This window comes from Pygoscelis adeliae, unplaced genomic scaffold (assembly GCF_000699105.1).
Source record: "Pygoscelis adeliae isolate BGI_AS28 unplaced genomic scaffold, ASM69910v1 Scaffold86, whole genome shotgun sequence".
Classification (NCBI taxonomy): domain Eukaryota; kingdom Metazoa; phylum Chordata; class Aves; order Sphenisciformes; family Spheniscidae; genus Pygoscelis; species Pygoscelis adeliae.
The window spans coordinates 526,525-546,683 of record NW_008824930.1 but is presented as its reverse complement, the minus strand read 5'-3'; the positions used below and the strand labels follow the sequence as shown (position 1 = coordinate 546,683).

The 20,159-nt window shown below is 40.9% G+C and overlaps 1 protein-coding gene across 1 annotated transcript in view; it reads left to right on the top strand.

Moving 5' to 3' along the window:
- Positions 1-20,159, top strand: part of CTNND2 (catenin (cadherin-associated protein), delta 2) — a 573,271-nt gene that overhangs the window by 447,319 nt on the left and 105,793 nt on the right. The window lies entirely within an intron of this gene.

Genomic DNA, 20,159 nt, shown 5'->3' with positions numbered 1-20,159 from the left:
AGAAGTGAGAAAAACTCGTGGGTTGAGATAAAAACAGTTTAATAATTGAAATAAAATAAAAATAATAATATAATAATAATAATCTACAGAGCAAGTGATGCACAATGCAATTGCTCACCACCCACCGACCGATGCCCAGCCAGTCCCCGAGCAGCAGTCACCACCTCCCGGCCAACTCCCCCCAGTTTATGTACTGAGCATGACGTCACATGGTATGGAATGTCCCTTGGGCCAGTTTGGGTCAGCTGTCCTGGCTGTGCCCCCTCCCAGCTTCTTGTGCACCTCCAGCCTTCTCAGTCGGCAGAGCATGGGAAGCTGAAAAGTCCTTGACTAGTGTAAGCACTGCTTAGCAACAACTAAAACATGGGTGTGTTATCAACATTGTTCTCATCCTAAATCCAAAACCCAGCACTGTACCAGCTACTAGGAAGAAAATTAACTCTATCTCTGCCGAAACCAGGACACCCTGGGAAAAAAATGGAGCGTGAGTTTTTGGAATCCATTTCCAAACATGTGAAGGAGGAACAGTCAGCATGGATTTGCCAGTGGCAAATCATGCTTAATGAGTGCGATTGCCTTCTATGATAAAGCGTCTGGCCACGTGGATGAATGGAGAACACTGATGCAATATGCCATCACTTTATTAAGTGTTTTATCAGTGCAGGCTGGAAACCCTCTGGCTGAGCAGCACCCCTTTTGAAAAGGAACTGGGGTTTATAGGGGGCACCAAAATGAGTATGAGCCAACAATGTGTTCTCATCATGAATAAGGCAGACTGGGGTACATCTGTGGCCAGCAGGCCCATAGAAGATTTTCTCCCTTTTACTCGGTACTGGTGTGGCCCCATCCGCAATACCCTGTCCAACTTTAGGCCCAGCCAGTTCAACAGAGATGTGCAGAAACTGGAGAGGGTGCAGGGAAGAGGTCACAAGTTTCAGCTTGGAAGGTTCAAATTGGTCATTATGCTTTACCTGGAAGGCAGTGCAGCACTGGAACAGAGAGGTGATGGGATGTCCACCCTTTGATGTCTTCAAGGCTCTTTAACAAAACCACTGACCTTGTCTTGTGTTGATGATAGTCCTTACTCAGGCAGCAGGCTGGACTTGGGTGACTTCCCACACGTTCCTTCCAACCAGCATTTCTGAGATTCTGTGAGTGACTCCAGAGTTTCAAGTCAAGCCCCAGAAAATGAGGAATACAGAAATTGCAAGCTCTGAAACAAAATCTGGAAGAGACTGAAATTCCCTTGCCTCCTTTCCCTTCTCAGGGCCATTATTTCTCTTCCCTTGGATTGGTCATGGAGTACTTGCTGACAGAGACAAGCAGGTTAGCAGAAAACAACCCCTTCTACAGTTTAACTTTGATTCACATCAAATAGGTCCATCCAGCGGGGTGGGTGCAGCATGAGTCCTATGGGGTGAAAAGTGACAGTGTAGACAACATATCACGATCATTCTGTAAAAAGGGGTTGAATTACAGTTGCAGAGGCCAACTTAATTTGGGTGCTACTTAAGTTTTCAGTGCTTGACTTTCTAACCATCCTGTTCTGTAAAGTATTTTATAATTCATAATGATGAACTGATTAGCAATTGCAAGTATAATTACTTTCAAACGTCAGACAAACAGCTAGAGAAAGATTTGTATTTGAAACATCTTTTTTTAATTGCAGTAGTGTAGGTTAATGAGCGTTCATTTGGTTTCTCTTAATTTTTGTTAGGACTAATTTTAAATCATAGAATAGTTCATGAAGTAAATAAAGTTCTGTGAATTAGTAAGTGGTATTTTGATGGGATTTTAAATTGAAATGCATAGTTATGACATTGGACACATGTAATAAGATGTTTATTTAAATAGACTCTGTTCCAAACACTGCAGAATTAAGTAATCACCATGACTTGAAACACTAAGCAGACAGTTTGAACAGAAGGTATTTAAGTGGCATTTAGTTCTCAAAGTAAGAATTCCTTTCAGACGTACAGTAAAGGGAGATCTGCTTGTTGCTCTTTGCATAAATATCATTGCATAAATGCACTGGGATCACTCTAGAAAACTTAATGAAACTGACTGTGGAGTGACTGAAAACTCTCTGGAAATCAATTCTGAACTGTACTGTTTGTGTATTATAGTAGCATTATGAAACACACCGGAAGTATCTGCTGCTTGAATTCGATGGCAAAACTGCCTACTCCGTGGCATTAAGTCCCCAGCTAGAGAGGGGGTCCTGCTGCCAAGCCCCCCGGGGAGACCCCCCTCGCTGACGGCAGAGGAGCGGGGCCAGGCTGCCCATGGAGTGGGCTGCTCTTCTCTTTGGGAGGGTGGACAGCATGATGCACTCTGTGGAAAGACATTTTCAGCTTGTTTGTGTGGCAGCACATTGCCTTGGTTGAATGAACTTTTATTTATCCCATAAGCAACGTGTATTTTTCTTCTAATTAAATTTCATTCTTTGCTGGCTGTCACACACTGGAAGTCAAAACTACAGTGTGACAATGGAAAAGAGAGAAGTGGGATTAAAAAAACAGATCAGAAAGACATTGATGAAGCAATTTTTCTGGAAGAAAAAGGCTGAGGTTTTTTGTCAGTAACTACCACTTTTTCAAATGCATGTTTATGATGAAAAGAGGACAGACAATCTCAGAATTGCAGTTACAAGCTGCTGTTCATAATTTTTTACATCAAGATGAAATTGCAGTCAGAGAAAAGTATTGACCATTACATGCACAGTGTCTAAACTGCCATTTGCAAGTCTCTAAAAGCAATTAAATCTCCTCAAAATTGAGATAAAGCTTCAAAATTCTATGCAAAATATTAATATTACATTTTTTGAAGGAATGGAGGTAGGGGAAACTCAGTGGATTTCTCCTTAATTCATTTTCCTAACTAATATGACTTTGGAACATTTAGGTGTTGTTATTCAATCTCACTGATACCTCCATATTTTTCTGGAGTTCTCTGGACTTGTATACTGAAATATTTCCAGAACTCTTTGCTGTTAATTTCAGAGTGACTTCATCATTGGGCTAAATAAACAAAGTTGGTTGCATTTGGCCTTTGAAGTCGTTTCAGAGTTTATGCTTGTTACTGCTGTTCTTTCTGGGTATTAATAGTAGCAATCAACTTCTCTGGCACCACAGGCTTTTTTGGCTTCGTACAGTTAATGGGGTAGATTTCTAAAGCAAGTTTACAGTATGACAGGCTGCCTGAATATTCTGGGGCAGGTTGTAGTGCCACTCTTCGAATGGGGTTTGGGTTATAAACGTGTAAATTGAAGACCTAAGTGGGGGAAAGGGGGAGGGAGGGATACTGAATGTTGTGAAATTATTGCTGTAAGAGGCTATAGCAAATGGCAAATGGAACTGTATGACATTTTGCCTTCTGAATTATACATGTTAAACAGCTCAGTGTAATTAGGCATGTTTTGAGAAAAGATTTCACTGTACAGATTGCAATTCCAGCATTCACCTACATGCATTTGAGTGGCTTTGGCTGCAGTCGTCACAGCAGTGCTGCTGGCTGGCGGAGGCAGTAGTTGGAGCAGCCCGGCACAGCCGCAAAAGGTGTGGGTAAACACCGAGGTTTGTGTTTTGCATCTGCCAGGGTGCTGCTTTCCATGGAGAGTCTCAGAGAGTCGGTGACATTCATGACAGTGGTGTTGTGTGGCTTAATACCATGATGCTGAGGGCAACATTTTAGGCAAAATGATCAGGCAAGAGTGCAGATATGGTTGGTGAGAAGTAGGCTTAAAGATTAAATTGAAGCTGAGCACGGGTTACAACTTGGGTGTTGTACCAAGAGTTTTGTCTTAGGGACTTGTCTACACAGTGGAAGAGCAGAAAGCAAAGAACTGCAGAACAGCTGTTTCTCAGTAATTCTCCCTGTGAATACCGTCAGGGTAGACCACGTGTCCCCGGAGGAAGTTAGTGCAGGATAAATACTGCATATGAAATTCAAATGACTTTTCCATAAGCTTCCTCCAGCAGAAGACTCTGTACAGTGCCTGCACGTTCCTGGTGTGTTCAGTGGCATCCATTGGTGCCAGTGTGTGTTTCTGGAGTGCAAGTGTACAGCTCTTCCCTTCATCTAAACACTGGTGTGGTCTCGTACAGCTAAGAAGTCTGTTCCCAGAGGTGTGCTCAGAGGGACTCTTACCTGCTGCCGGCATCCAAGAACGCAGGGAGAAACGCTCGTACCCAGCAAAGCCCAAGTTGTCATCTGATCCTGTTTACAGTGGGGGGAAGAGGAGAGGTTGATCCTTAGCTGAGGCCCCTCCAATACCCGTCTCCCACATGGCAGGGGAGGGTGGTGTAGGGCCCTCAGCAGCATAACATCCCATAGAACAAAATCCGCAGGATGGAGACAAAAATACGGGACTGGTGTGACCCTCCTGTGTATGCATACATAAAACTGTAACAAGAGCTGATTTTAAACATAACATAGCTATGGCTTTTGGTTTATTGAGGAGCTGAGATTCAGGGGATCTCAGATGGAGACGGTATACTTTGCACTTGTGGAGGCCGATGAATTTCAGCCTAGTCCAGTTAAGTATGCAGGTCTTAACATTCAGAATAATAGCCCTTTAACCAAAAGCGCTACTCAGTCTTGAGTGGCTTTAGGAGTGGAAAGAGGAGGCATATCAAGACCAGTATAGCAGATCTGAGAGAGTCAGCCACCTAATGAATTGTGTCAGGGAGCAGCAGGAGCAAGGCTGCACCCCAGGGTCGGCAAGCTGGGAGCTGAGGGTGGCTGTGACATGGACAGGCAATGCCCAGTTGGGAGACAGCAATGCGTCCTGTTGGCACTCCAGGGAGCATCAGGCGTCAGCAGGGGATCGAACCAGGTCCAAGGCCAAGACAGGAATTCCAAACAAAGAGCCTGAAACAGGGCTGGGGACCAGCACTGCTGCAGCATCTCTGGGCCAGGGACAGGGCTCCGGCCTCGGCTGCAGTGGGGTCCTGGGCTGTGGGCAATGGTACGTAAAGCTAGCAGGTGAGTAGGTAGGTATGTAAAAAATGAGGTAAATCAAATAATACAGAAGTGGTAGGAATTACTGTAGTCATAATTAATAAATTGCAGGGTAATTCTGCCTTTCTCAGTGCAGTGTCCGTAAATGAATCATCTCATGCAGAACAGACAGGTAGTTTATCAGTTATGATCACGTGAGTCTTCTGTATCCCTCCTGCTCTGGACAGAAAGATAACTCAAGCACAAGGAACTGGAACATTGCGATACTTGATTCATGCAGTTATCATCTTGATGGAGTGTCATTTTGCTAGAGCCACCTGTTCAGGAAGGAAAAAAAAATGCACTAATATTTGGTATTAGCATATTTATTTCAGCAAGATTCAGCAATGGAAATCAGCTCTGAGCTGGGGAATAAGCGCTGAGCTTCCTAAAGTTGTATTAAATAATTTGCATTCTTTTATACCCAATATAGGAAATTTTACTGTAATTCTGGGAATTGTGTTTTCACTGTACCGGCGGAAGATATGTTGTTGAGTAACTGAAAATTAACTGAGAATGGTAAAATAATAATTACAAAATTAGAATGAGTGTTTATTCATAAAAGAACAGACACCTTTATAAGCTGTAATTATCTTTTTGCTAATTTGGTCTCTGACTGGCACACAAAGCATACAAAGGATGAAACTCTTCCCAGGCATAACACCACTACAGTCCAAGCACTGTGTTAGAGGTGAGGTTTGTACACTGGGTCTGTTGTAAAAGGAGGTCACACGGGAGCAAGTCTGACGGTGCTGAGTATCTGTCACTCAGGGAATGCTTATCTGTCAACTAAAGAATAATCACAACTGCAGAAAACCCTTAGTGTAGGAATAATTATCGAGAGATTGGGGATGTGAAGGTTGCCACAGCATCAGTAACTTTGTACTTGAAAACAGCTCGCAACTTTGGTGGTTCCGTTTGCATAATTCTTCCCCCACTCTTGTTTTGTTGTTGGTAGGTTGTGGGTTTTTAGAACACTCTGCCCCCTGGCCCAAAGAACGTATAGTAAAGCCCCTATGTAAGGTGAGCCTTGATGGAAATAGGATGCACAAAAATGATCATGAGATGAAGAACACAATGGTTCTGCAGAAGCCTTTACTCAGTCAGGTACACACAGCTCCTGCAAAGTCCATATTTTTTTTGGGGGGGAAGGATTGAGGGTGGGTTGTCCTATTCTTTCACTGCATACAAGTGTTTTGGTTCAATTTATAGGAAGAATCAGGATGAGGCAAATACAGTAACATGCTAAAGGTATACATTTGCAGGTGGGATGGTAAAATACCTGAAGGCAAGCATAATAGCACATTTCATGGCAAAACAAATGACAAAGTGGAAGAAGAGAGCCTGCTATTCATGCAAGAGTTTCATGACCCATCTTGAGGCACCGATGGGAAGTTTGGATTTGGTGTGTAGTTTACCAGGAACAAGTTAATTGACTCAAAGGGTATGTGTTAAAATGGAAAGGGAAAAATGAAATCTCTGCCAATAAGTAATCGCTGCCCCCTAAGCAATTGCTGTGACATACAACAGAGTCAGGCACTGAGACAGGGCAGTGTAGGGTTTTGTAAGAGGTTTGTTTCAGCAGAAGAGCCGGTTTGTCAGACACCATCCCCGGGGTATAAGCCAAAGGGGTAGAGAGCATTGACAATAGTGCTGGTAGCAGAGAGTGTTTGTTCATCGTTTCATATGGCGTGGACTAGGTGGGGATAAGTAGGGTTGTGGTAGAGTGATTCCCTTCTTTTTTTACAGGTTATTTCGAGCAGCAATGATGCACAATGACTCATTAGGCTGAAGGGCACGCTAGAGGGTCAGTTCTTTCATCATCTCTCAGTATGCACATAAAGCTGTTTGGAGATATGATGAAGTGACATAATCTGAGGTAGGATACGCACTCTGGCAATTTCAGGTTAACTGTCATGAAAATAGGACATGAACGTACATATTTATTTCTTATGCTGAAGGCACGTTTAGCCAAAGCATAAGAATTATAATGTATTATGCATCACATTATTTTTTTTTACAATTAGGCAATTTATGATAATGAGATTTTTTTACGGGTATTTAGCTTAAAATATCATAACACTGTGAGAGGTTATTAGGGGGAAGCAGTATAGATACCTTGATGTTTTTAATGGAGTTAAAGCATAAAAATAAGAAAATTGAGGGGAGAGGTTGTTCTAGAAATAGTAAAATGCAATTTCACAGGAACAGTATCGTAATAATGAATTATGTGACTAGAAAGAAATAACATGAGCAAATAAGAAATGAATTTTGAGATGCCTAACTGAAAATTGTGAAGGAAGTATTGGTAATATAGAGCATGTGGATAAGGATAGTAAAACAAAAGTTACAACTAGTATACTAGTAACTAGCCTAGACTAGGAACTGAGAGAAGTGGCATATAAGACAGCATTTATAAGTATTTTTAGTTTGGTAGAGGAGAAAGACCCCTCTCCGGTTTGGAGAGAGACTTCAGATGGAGAAATATCCATAGCAGTCAATTCACTGAGAGTATCAGTATACACACAGTTGAAAAGCATTTGACTTCTACTTTTCTATGCTATTGCTGTAACTTAATTTGTTTCATTCAGAGTAGTGTTTCATACTTTCTAATATTCTGATGAGTGTTCTGCTTTGTGACTTCTTATCCTCTGTATTAAAATTTCTAAGTAGCTGATCAGAAAGAGATGAACCTAATAATCTAATGAACTGATTGGTGTTGTAATTAATTGTGCTCATCTGATTAGTCAACAACCAAAGCTGATTTAGCATCCTTTCTTCTCAAGGCTCTGCACTGATAATGTTTTTTCAAGACTGTAAAATAGATGCAGGAACGCACTTGAAACTCAGATGTGGCAGGGAGATTGCGTTGTAGGTTAGAGGAATCATCTTACTTAAGCAATCACGATCCTATTTGTTTGTTCCTCCAGGTTGATAGGATTGCTTATTGCAAGTCATATATTTTTTTCTGGAACCTAATCTTTATTCATAGGATTTTCAGACTGGTAACTCTGCTAAATATAGCTATTTACATTGTTTATGGTTTGATTTTGGTGATTATCTTTTTCACTTGATTCTAAAACCAAAGCAAAAGAACTGTCTAACTTTCCAGTATTTTGATTTATAAGACCTGAGAAGAAGTGCATTACTAGTAATGCTTTTAAATGTTTCAAACTCAAGGGCACATGCAAACAGACTTGCTGAGCTTAGGTGCCTACCAAAGTATATGAGAGGAATACGCAATATGTTGTAATACCTGATCCAAAACTCTTTGTTTTACTTTAGTGACAACAGTGTCAATTTAAAAATCAGTGTAACAAATGGAAAAGTGAAAATTAGAACATAAAACATAGAATCTTATGTCAAAATGGAACCCAGAATGCATCTGTAATGGCTTTATTTATTTTCATATTTGTACAACTAGAAAGTCACATCTGAATTGTCATCTAGCCCAGGTAGAATGCTTGTCTAACATGGAGTGAGAAACCAAAGTGACAGCGTCATGAGATGCTGTCCCAAGATTTAAACTAGCTTGCCCTCATACAGATACTATTCTGAGTTAATAATGTATGATATAATCTCTATTTTTCTTTCTTTTTAAGAGTAGCTTTTGTGTTTGCATAGACACGCACTCACATCTGTGTATCATCGAACTAGGAGATGTCATTTTAGCTTGCCTCTGTTTCAAAGTGTCTACTTGTTTGGGAATGTAATTGTCTGCCCAGTTGACTGTAAAATTACTGGTTTTATACCTGAATCACTGATTTATCTTTCTGCATCATCTTGTAGAAGGAATTTGACAGTTGTGGCACGGGGCTTTTTACTGCACAAGCTTGGTTGCCCTCAGCTGAATTTGTGTGACTAAAACTTTAGGAGGTCCTTCAAATATATGGCCAATGGGTCTATTTGGCATATGGACTTTCTTCCACGTACCAGGCTATACATCGGGTATTTAAACTGCCTGTTTTGTCTGGGAGACAGAGTGACTCCTAGGTGTTTCAGTTGTACGTATGAACAAAAAAGGAGACCCAAGTAATAAAAACAGCAAGGTAGGGAACTATAATTTACTAATTAAAACATTTCTTTCTTTTATAATCTACAATTAAGAGAATGTATGGACAGCAGTTGAGACTCACTGGACTCCAAGACAGTCAAATGACTGAGAAAGTTTAAATGCAGATACTAGACTTCAAATAGCTTTCATTTTTTGCTTCTGTGGAGTAGCACAGCCATATTCTTTCAGCGAAGACTTCTTCTGAGCATGCTGGAGACCAGATTCTAAGTGCCTTATTAAAATGGAGCAGAGGATGACTCCAGAGAGTACAAACTCTCAGGAATTCTTGGGTTCATAATTTCTTGACAGAGGGAAGAAAGGATGCACAAACTAGTCCTTTAGGAAAGCAAGATTTTTAACTATTTAACAAATAAACTTCAAAAAGAACTGTTTTCTGTGGGGTTTGGTGTGGGGTTTTTTCTGATTCCAAAAGCTATACTTGTGACACTTTTTCACGGATTTTTTGGTTTGGGAGTTTTATTAAGTAAGCAAACTGCTCCATTTGGAAAAGCGTCATGCTTATTTTTAACTATTAATTTCATGTGATGGTCTGGTGCTTTCCTATTACTCTAGAGACAGATATATCTTCTGTAGCTAGGACGTGCCTGCTGGCACTAAACAATTCAGAGTAAAACCTGGAAGCAGGTCAGGAATGCATTGTGGCCCCATGTTGGACTCTGAAGTTGCACTTCTAATATAATCAACTCAGGCATTCAAAATATTTCTGAGGGTATAGAAAAGAGGCTTGCGTGTATCCCTGAAAAGCACATGAGCTACGCTGGGAATAAGTCAAGAGGAAAGAATTGTCAAAACCAAGAGGTTTTGGTTCAATTTGTTAGTACTAGTTGTTCTTAAGGTAAGACAAGGTCAAATACATCAGAGGATGGCCAGAAATTTCACACACTATGTGAAGTTGGCTAAATTCCTTTTCACAAGTTTCAGGTATGGAAGAAAATCCTTTTCCCCAGCTGTTGTATATGTTAAAATTGTGACTGAAGGAGAGTGATTTTTTTCTTTACAAATACTAAAAAATTAAAATCATATTGGAGAAATAACATCCAAAGGATTTTATAAAGTGATCTCAGCAGTGTAAAACATGCTGATAAATACAGTCAGAATAATATTTTTAAGCACTTAGTAAATTACTGTCTTTTACAGATAGTAAAAGACTTATTCTGAACTCTAAAGCATCTTGCCAGCTTCTTTTCAACTGTTCTTATGAATGCAGTTGTAATGCCAAGGTTTTCCTGAGACTATAGCCTACAAAAAATAAAAAGGGGAATATTTTTGTTCTTGTGGAGGTATTTTTGCTAGTGCAGCTCATGCAAGACACTGACTTTCCCACAGGACTAAACAGGACAAATACAGACTTCATCTTTTAGTGGAGGAGAAAAGTAGACATAGAAATGATGAACAAATAACCTGAATTTTAATACTTTAGAAATTGCTTGAACAGTTAACGTAGAGGAAGGCAATTAAGAACATCAAAACAGACCCGTTTGTAAGCATTTGAAGAAAATAATCTGATAAATAATAGGTAGAATGAGATTAGTTGAAAACCGTTCATGTCTGATCAATGGTTTTGTTCTGAATAAGATAACAAGCTGAGCAGGAAAATGAAAAAAAAACAGGAGAGACTACTTTACAATACTGAAGCATCTGACATTATTTTTGAGTTTTCACAGTGACTCGAGTGGATGGCCAGGGAAGAAGAAGTCAGACCAGTAATACTTCCTCAGGGTATGCTCCCACCAGCCATGTAGGTGTTTCTCTGGGAGCTGGCATGAGGGGTGATGCCTGCATTTTACAGCCTCAGTGGCATTCTTCTCCACAAATTTGTCCTGTTGTTTTTGGGTCCATGCGAACGTTAAAAGCTGCAGTGTCCTCTGGCAAGAAATTCTGTAGGACAGAAGCACCTCAGCTAATGCTGGAACAGTTAGTTCAGGTGCAAGGAACAACATGGCTGTACCAGCGTTTGGGCTAAGTTGGTCAGCCGTGTGGAGAAGCAATCAATGAGAAGCTGGTGGGAGAGCCAGCAGCGGTAGTCTTGTAGCTCTTTCAGAGCTAGCTTCTGTGTCTTCACTGGCTGCTCTACTGTGCCTTGCAGGTACACCTCCATTTCTTCCAGTACTAGCAATGGGGGACCAGAAGCCCCTCCTTTCTTCTTTCATACTCAGCTGTGTTACTCTGCATAATATCATTTAACAAAAGTTAGGAAGTGTGTGTCTCTCAGACCGTCAGCTCTGAGTACTGATTCAGAAGCCATTGCTGAAATGCTGTACATCTCCTCTTTCTTCTCCAGCTGTTGGACAGCTATTCAGATTGCCTGTTCTCTCTGGGAGACTGAATGACACCTCGGTGTTTCATTTGTACATAAAGATCACAAGAAGAGACCCAAAGCAGTTTTCAGGGTTAAATCCAGGATTCTGGATTCATGAGGCCGGTGCCTTTTCAGGTTCGCTTATCCTCTTTGCCCTACCAACCTCTTGCTGGCTCCCAGTCTTCCTGAAATAGATGTGATATATTTGGTTTTAATAACTCTTAATAGATTTCTCTTCCATGAACTTGCCTCCCTTTGAGCCCATATGAGCCTTTTGTCAGCCACAGCTTCTTTTGGGCAGGACATCTACACCTCAACTTAATTCAGCTACCATCCCAAGCCTTCCTTGTCTGGTTCCATCTGGTGACACCCGGTTTTCAACTGAAGTGAAAAGTTGATTTCTGTGCACCTTCTCCATGACCATAATGACTTCATAAATTTTTATTATAATCTCCCGCTCCCGTTATCTGTCACTCTTTCAAGCTGCTGGGTTCTGGCTTACTAAATTGTTCCTAATGTGGAAGTGTATACCCCTCCTCCAAATCTTTTGCAGTCCTGCTGTATCATTTTTGAGATGAGGGGATCAGAATTGCACACCATAATAAGGACGGTGCATACAGTGGTATACTCTGTTTTACTTTACATTGCTTGTCTTATATGCCTTACAGTCCATTTTGCTTATGTGGCTGCTGTTAAGTATTGAGCTATCCCTTCATGGATGTCTGTTATAATTCTGAGGTTTCAGTGGTCAGTTCTGAGCCCAACATATTGTAAGTAAAATTAGGAATATATGGGATTTTTTTCTCATGTACATCACTTTACATTTATGTGCATTAATTTTAAAGTCCTGCAGTACTTCCCTGTTAGCACTTAGCTTATTACCCTGAATAGCTTAGTATCTTCAGCAAACTTCCATTTCATTTTTCATCACCTATTCACAACAGGTTATGAATAAATCACTCCACTGGTGAGCACCCTCCATTGTGAGAATTGACCATTTATTTCCTATATTTTAACAATTATTTATCCATCTTTCCATGGTTGCTTATTCTCATTAAAGTGCATTTGTTAGAGATCTGTTCAAAAGTCTTTTCAAAAGTGCGATAAATACTATCAATCAGTCTGTCCCTTATCTAACATACATATTGCTTGTGCATTTCATCTAAAAAATGCAAAGGTAGGATCAGCCCTTTTGACTCCACCTAGCATATCTTATTTATTCCTATGTCCACTACTTCTTTACTTTATTATGGTTCACTATAGTTTATAGCATTTTTCAACATGTTGTATTTACATTCTTCCAGTCCTGAGATACCAAGGTGGTTTAAAGTGAGAGGCTGTACACTGTGGTTATGTGTCATGGTTTAACCTCGGTTGGCAACCGAGCACCACACAGCTGCTCACTCACTCTCCCCACCCCGGTGGGATGGGGGAGAGAATCAGAAGAGTAAAAGTGAGAAAACTCATGGGTTGAGATAAAAACAGTTTAATAATTGAAATAGAATAAAATCTGAAGAAGAAGAAGAAGAGGAAGAAGAATATACAAAGCAAGTGATGCACAATGCAATTGCTCACCACCCACCGACCGATGCCCAGCCAGTCTCCAAGCAGCGGCCCACCCAGCCAGCTTTCCCCCAGTTTATATACTAAGCATGACGTCACATGGTATGGAATGTCCCTTGGGCCACTTTGGGTCAGCTGTCCTGGCTGTGCCCCCTCCCAGCTTCTGGCTGGCAGGGCATGAGAAGTGGAAAAGTCCTTGACTAGTGTAAGCACTGCTTAGCAACCACTAAAACATCAGTGTGTTACCAACATTATTCTCATGCTAAATCCAAACCACAGCACTGTACCAGCTACTAGGAAGAAAATTAACTCTATCCCAACCAAAACCAGGTCAGTATGGCACAGTCAGATAACAGTGAACAGTTCGGACGCTACCATTGGGGATTCAAATGATGGCCTCCTAAGATCTGCAAAGTGCTACTGGCCGAGTACAGCATATGTAGAAGCAGAAGCAATGGTTGAATTATACCTGATACCTTCTCATTTAAATTCATACAACCTTGTGCTTTTCAGTGGAAAAGGCAACCATTTGAAAGTCTTAGGATTGGCCAGTTTATTGTGCTCCCTCAGATAAGGAGGAAAAAGGAAAGACTCTACTGAAAACAGAAGTCTGCTTTTCCTCATCCCTAGATTTGCTGCAGTCTCTCGGCATGAGTGAGCAGCTGTGTGGTGCTTGGCTGCTGGCCGGGGCCACCACACCACACCACACCACACCACACCACACCACACCACACCACACCACGCTTGTGTGCAATAGGTCTTTAAGACATTTAGAGCTCCATTGGTGTTCAAAGCATCTGATTAAATTCTGGGAAAGAATTGAGTTGGAAATGTTACAGTCCCAAATGGAGAAAAATGTCTTCACATTGACATCTTTAAACTGTTCCCATTATGACCTTCAGAGTCTGCACCACAGCAGCTTCTTCCCAAGGGCGGTAAGTGACACAATATTTCAGCTTTTGCCAACTGAATGAACACTCTGGTCAAACTGACTTTCACCTCCTGCAGGTAGTGCATTCAAAGCAGTATAGGGATAAGCAGCTGAGCATTAATGAGTGCAATGATTTTTATGCAGCCAGATACTACATGTCAGAGAAATGAAATACCAAATCAGAAATTTGCTGCAGATGGTATTTTTTATACCATAATTTAAAATATTTACAGAATACATTATATGTAATTCTGTCCACAGTATTTAAATAGAGGTTGCACTTCAGATGAAAACACATAGCAAAAGGGGAGAGGGGAGGGGAGTTAGAAATATTTTTTGTTTCTTTCAGATGAGGCTATGGTTCATTATACCATGAACCTGTACCAAAAATATTTTATGCCATAAAATTTTGTTTATTTTGTTTTGGGGAGACAATTTCTTTTAAAATGTTTATGGCAGTTTATGTTCTTTTTCTACCAGGTATCTCTTAAAAACATTTCAAAATAGCCAAAAATGATGTTAGAAGTCAATTGCTTCACAGATCACGGAGTGGTCATTAAAAACAGTGCATTTAGCCTAAGGATTGGACATGCAGAAGGACAGCAGTAAAAGCTATCTGTTGAGTGCCTGACTTGGTAGGCTAATTGCTCTGATGTTTTGAAAATGAAAGGTACGGCTGAATAATCAAAACTAAATCACATTGTCATAGCATTTGATAGAAAGGTTAATAACCAAGACTGTATCCACATTAGACTGTCAGATGTTTGTCTAATTGCAAAGTATGCTTTTAAAGTTAAATGAATACCTGAGAGAGAAAAGTATGGGGCCAAATTCCTTGTTGTTATAAAATGGTCTTGCTTCTTTAATTACAGTTGAGCTATTCTAATTAATAAGACAGAATTTGACCCAAAACATGTGTTACTCTTAAACCACATGCAGGATTGATAAATTACTACTTCTCTGAAGACCAACTTATAGTTAAAGAAGGCTAAAACTGGTACTAAGAACATTTAGCAAGAAGAAATTTTGCTAATCTTGCTAATACTGCATTGAACTGTCATTCAAATTGGGCAAAATTGCAAGGAGGATCTGTGGCAGTGACTGAAAAATCTATTTTAATTTATTATTACTTCCAAAAAATAAGGTGATTTTGTAGTCACTAAAAACGTAACACTTAGAAACTCTTAATAATGAAGATGAACCATCCTGTGTTTTCTTATTTTTTATCTTACTGCCTTGTTTAAATTTGTATGTTGTCTGAGAAACAGCTACTCTTATCAGCTGGTTTAGTTTTCAGCAGTAAGGGTTGATTAAAAAAAGTCTTAGTGTGCAAATGATGGTCAAAAAATTAGAATTTTCTAAAAGTTACAGTAGTAACTGTAACTACTACAGGTAATCTATGTACTGTATGTCCAAAGGCTGCACTGAATACTTACAGATAAGCCAATGTGACTCAAGGTCTACTCCATTATAAAAAGCTCTTAAAATTGTATAGTTGTCAATGGACTGCTGATGACTGTGAGCACACTTGCTGGGTATGTGCATGGCGCTGGTTGCTTCTTTTTGCTGTCTGTGTCACTATATTAGACCCTTGCAGCAAAGAGCCTGAACGCTTATAGAAACAGCTGGAAGTACACAGAAAAAGTAATAGCTCTTACGTGATCATCTGCTACATTGCAGACCAGCTCAGAGAATCGTCACCGCTCACTGCAGCCTGTGATGGGACTGGGGATGCCAGCTTGCCACCAAGACAAGGCTCTGTCCCTGGAGGAGAATGCTTAGCCAATCAGACAGAAAGAAAAATAGGCAGCATATAAGAGAGCATATGTAGAGGAGGCCAGTATCAGGGATTTTTTTCTTTAATGTATGTTTTGAAGATGGGTATTTAGTGCGTCAGTTGCAACTCAGTTATTCAGTATTCTCCTGAGGGCTTTTCCCTTGCTAGGTATCCTCAGGGAAACATAAACGTGGTTCCTACAACATTAATGGAGTTTTTTGAATTCTTGGTTTTTATAACTTTGCCCCCTTTCTGTGAAAAATCTCTTTTTGGTGGCTATTATGACAAGTAGAAGGATGAAAAAGATTGAGGCTGTCACGGTTAGTCCCTCTTACACAAAACTTTTTGGAATAAAGGTATACTTTGGACGTATCTGAAGTTTCATATCAAAGTAACTTATGCATTCCACCTGATTTAGGATATTGTCCTTCCTGTGTCTGTCCTTTCTTATATCACATCAGTCCATAGCAAGAATGTTACATATACTAGATATTAAACATGCTTTCTCTTTTTGTCATGGGGCCTTGAGGAAGACCCATCTCAATTTCATCTTTGCTAAATACAGATTATTTGTTCTCAGTGATTATCCTACATGACTCCAGTGAGATCTGCAGTCTGCAGACATGTAGCTGATAGAGGAAAGGTCATACTACTTGATGTGACCTGAGCATGCTCAAGGAGGGCAGTCACTTCTGTAGATACTTTAAATCTGTCTTTGAGATTTGTAGAACTGCCACTGGGAATAATGTCAACAGCTTGCTAAATATTCCCATATCCAGAGGGCATGTCTCTCAGCACACTGGCTTTCTGGATGATCTTTCCGTAGAATTCAGTGTCCCTCCCCTGGGTAAGGCAGGTGAATTTAGTTATCCTAGACTCATAAGGATATTGCTTGAAACCTAACACAGTTTGTATGAGCGTATGGAAAATGACCCTAAAGGATAAAGAAATTACTTGGCACCACCCATCTTCCCCTACCTCAAATCATAGAACCATGGGATGGTTTGGGTTGGAAGGGACCTTAAAGATCATCTAGTTCCAACCCCCCTGCCATGGGCAGCCTTCAGGTACTGGAAGGCTGCTATAAGGTCTTCCCACAGCCTCCTCCAGACTGAACAACCCCAACTCTCTCAGCCTCCTTCATAGGAGAGGTGTTCCAGCCCTCTGATCATCTTTGTGGCCCTCCTCTGGACTTGCTCCAACATGTTCATGTCCTTCTTATGTTGGGGGCCCCAGAGCTGAAAGCAGTACTCCAGGTGGGGTCTCAGAAGAGTGGAGTAGAGAGGGAGAATCACCTCCCTTGACCTGCTGGTCATGCTTCTTTTGATGAAGCCCAGGATAGGCTTGGCTTTCTGGGCTGCAAGCGCACACTGCTGGGTCATGTTGAGCTTCTCATCAACCAATTATGTTGAATACCTAAGGTGAGTGCCAGGGTTGACAGGAATCAGGTATGTGTTGCACAGTGCATTCCTTTATACCACACACTTCATATCCATAGAGCATTGGATTGACACCCCTTACGTATGTTTGGAGGATCATGACTGCTGTTATCAGGTGATGACATGATAGCTGTGACACATCCTCCCATAAAACTGAAGCTGGATTATTGGAGTTCTCTTTTCATTCCTAGATTATTGGCAAAATGGGTCTGCCATTTGTTCAGAAAACAGCAGTTTGATGAGCCATGGGTCTGAGCTCTTGTTCTTGGTGTTCCTCTCTTGAGAAGAAGCTATTTACGTTAGCCTTTTTTTGGAGGTCTGAGTGGGACCTTCTGACTAAACTGAGAATTACTCTTCAGCACTCTGTATTCTTGGTATTCCTGTGTGATTGGATTCCATCTGAAATAAATTTTACTGATTTATGGAGGTCTAAAGGCCTCCTTGTCCTGTTAGATGCAAAATGTCAGCCTACACCTCATGTATACCCTGTGAGTAGAGTTTCCACAAAGTATCAAAATTTACCAGGCAATCAAGCTTTTTCTGGGCTGCCTTTATGATGGAGAAGTATTTTTTTCCTGAAAACCTGTGCATTGTATCTCCACATCTGTTTAAAAATCCAGAAAACATCGTTTTACCTGTTTGGAGACTGACACTGGAGAAATACGTGCTTAGTGGGACATTTTACCAACAGTAGATACTACTAATGCTCCAGTTTAAGGTTTGCACAGTGACCTGTAAATTCACAAATGACAAATCTTGTCTTACTCCCTGTCACACTGACAGCTACACCATGTTCGAGTTAACAACAAGAAATAAGAAAATTTAAGATGGCAGTGTGTTTTCTTTAACAACTCAAGTAATCTGGAACTTGCTTCTCTTTCGCAGAACTGCATAGCCTGAACGTGGTGATATTAGAGACCTTCTGTGAAAGATCTCAGTTAACAATGATTCCTTCAATAGAGGTGAAATAGGAATAGTTAGATAATAGGATGTATTTCTTTTTAAATAATCTTTTTAAATTGTTATTTCTGCCAAAACATTGATGCAAAGTTTGGATTTGTGTTGGGTTTTAAGCTATTTCCCATGTAAACAAATACAGTAAATCTGGGGAGGGCTGTAGTAGCTATGAGTCACTGCAGAAACTAGACAGAGACTTTTAAAAGAAAAGGGAAAGCAGACATGGGAATTCAGTATATCCACCTTTTGGTTACAGAAGCAACTGGAGCATAATGGGGAAGGATGATAAACAGAAGAACTGAACTCGACAGCTCCTCCACACAGGGCGAAGAAATGTATTTTCTGTGCAAGATGTGCCCCTAGTGTGTCTGTATTACTTTGTATAAAGGCCTCATATTCTTTCTTTGGCTGGAAATGAATGAGGCAGACAGCTCGCAGCTCAGGGACTATAAGGTTGTCTGCATTGCTGTCTTGGTGAGGAGGGGTTTCTGGTGAACGTGGAGAGGAGCTGAGAGGCTGCCAGTCTGTGCAGGCTCTGGAGAGTCAAGGTGACATGCATTTGGCCATGCTAGAGAGAAGGAGGAATCACCTCAATTAGAAGATCAGGGAGAATGTATCTCTCTCTTTCTACCAATGTCTAAGTCTATATATTTTGAAAGCTTGCACTCAGTATATGTAACTGCAGAAAATTAAGAAGCCTGGATACATAATGTTAGTACAGACTGTTACAGCTAGTTCTCTTTAAAAGGATTCAGTAATGTTTCAGCTTTTTTTTTTTATAGTGGTGCAAGGAAAGGTGGTGTGCTAAGAACACTTCCTCAGCATCCTCCTATTGTAATTTGTGCAGTTACTCTTTTAGGGCTGGATACAACTCTCTTGCTCTTTTTTTATCTCTATCTTTATCTTCCTGGAGGGTGAGAGAGTAGAATTTCAGATAAAAGAGGTCCACTAATCCCCCTCGTCCTCACTGCCCACCCCCAATGCACTTTTCAGATCCATGATTCTGCTTTTCCTATGTGCTGCCTTTCAGGAATTTCAGGTGGAGCTGTTGCCTTTAATAAGGGGACAGTCTACTCAAAATACACTTTAGGCAGAGTCCCCAGCCCTGCAAATATAGGGCATGGGCACTGTTTTGGGAAAACCATGCTCTATAATTTTACCTTCTAATTTCTGTCACCCAAAGGGAAGTCAAAAGGTTTCCATTACTTCAAAGAGAGAGTCAATGGAAGACTTTTTCCAGTTGATGCTCTCCAGACCCCAGTTCCTGGATGGCAGAAGAGGGTTTCCCCGTGGAGGAAAACCCCTCATCTGCTGCTCTTATAGCAGCAGAGAGAGAGGGGAAGAGTTATGGAGTTCAGAGATCAGAAGAACAAGACAACACAAAACTTGCAAGCCATTATGAATGGGACACTTCTGATGCGTAATGTGCGGTGATCTGGGAAGTCTCAAGGAGCATGGAAAGCATGAATTCGTGTGCTAGGGAGGTAAAGGAATTTGTTCTAGTGCTCCTGGGCTGTATGGTTTTTGTCAGGCTGTCTGCAGAGGTGAAGGGAATAGTATTGAATTAATTGGGGCACCTTGTGTGTGGGAGAGCAGAACTAATAAGGACTGTGTGGGGATGCAAGTACAGATGGAAAATCATCTGTGTTTAGGGAGCAGAATCAATTAGGAACCTGCACTGGAGGGGCTGGGGGATTGTCCAGTTATAAGATCGTTTGATTAGGAAAACTCTTTGGTGCTTTGAGGGAACAGAAATGCTTTTTTTGAGATGATAGGGAGGCAGAACAGGATGAAGTAGGTAGAGCAAAGAAAGAATTGAAAGGAAACCTATCTTTAAGTCCTCTCACCTTCCTCCATCTAAAATTCATTCCTGCCTCCCAGGATTCTCGTCCCTTTTCCACCTTCAATGCAAAGGCAATTGAAAATGGCGAAAGAGGAAGAAAGTGCCTCGCCTTCTTCCCAAATCAAAGGGCCAATGGCCTCCCTTCTGTTTCCATACATTGACATTAAGTACGTAGGGCTGGTGTGCTCTTCTCTGTTACTCCTTTGTATAAACTTTAGTACTGGGGAGAGAGGAGCTACAGATGAGTCACCTCAGCAGAGGGTTGTCTTTCCCT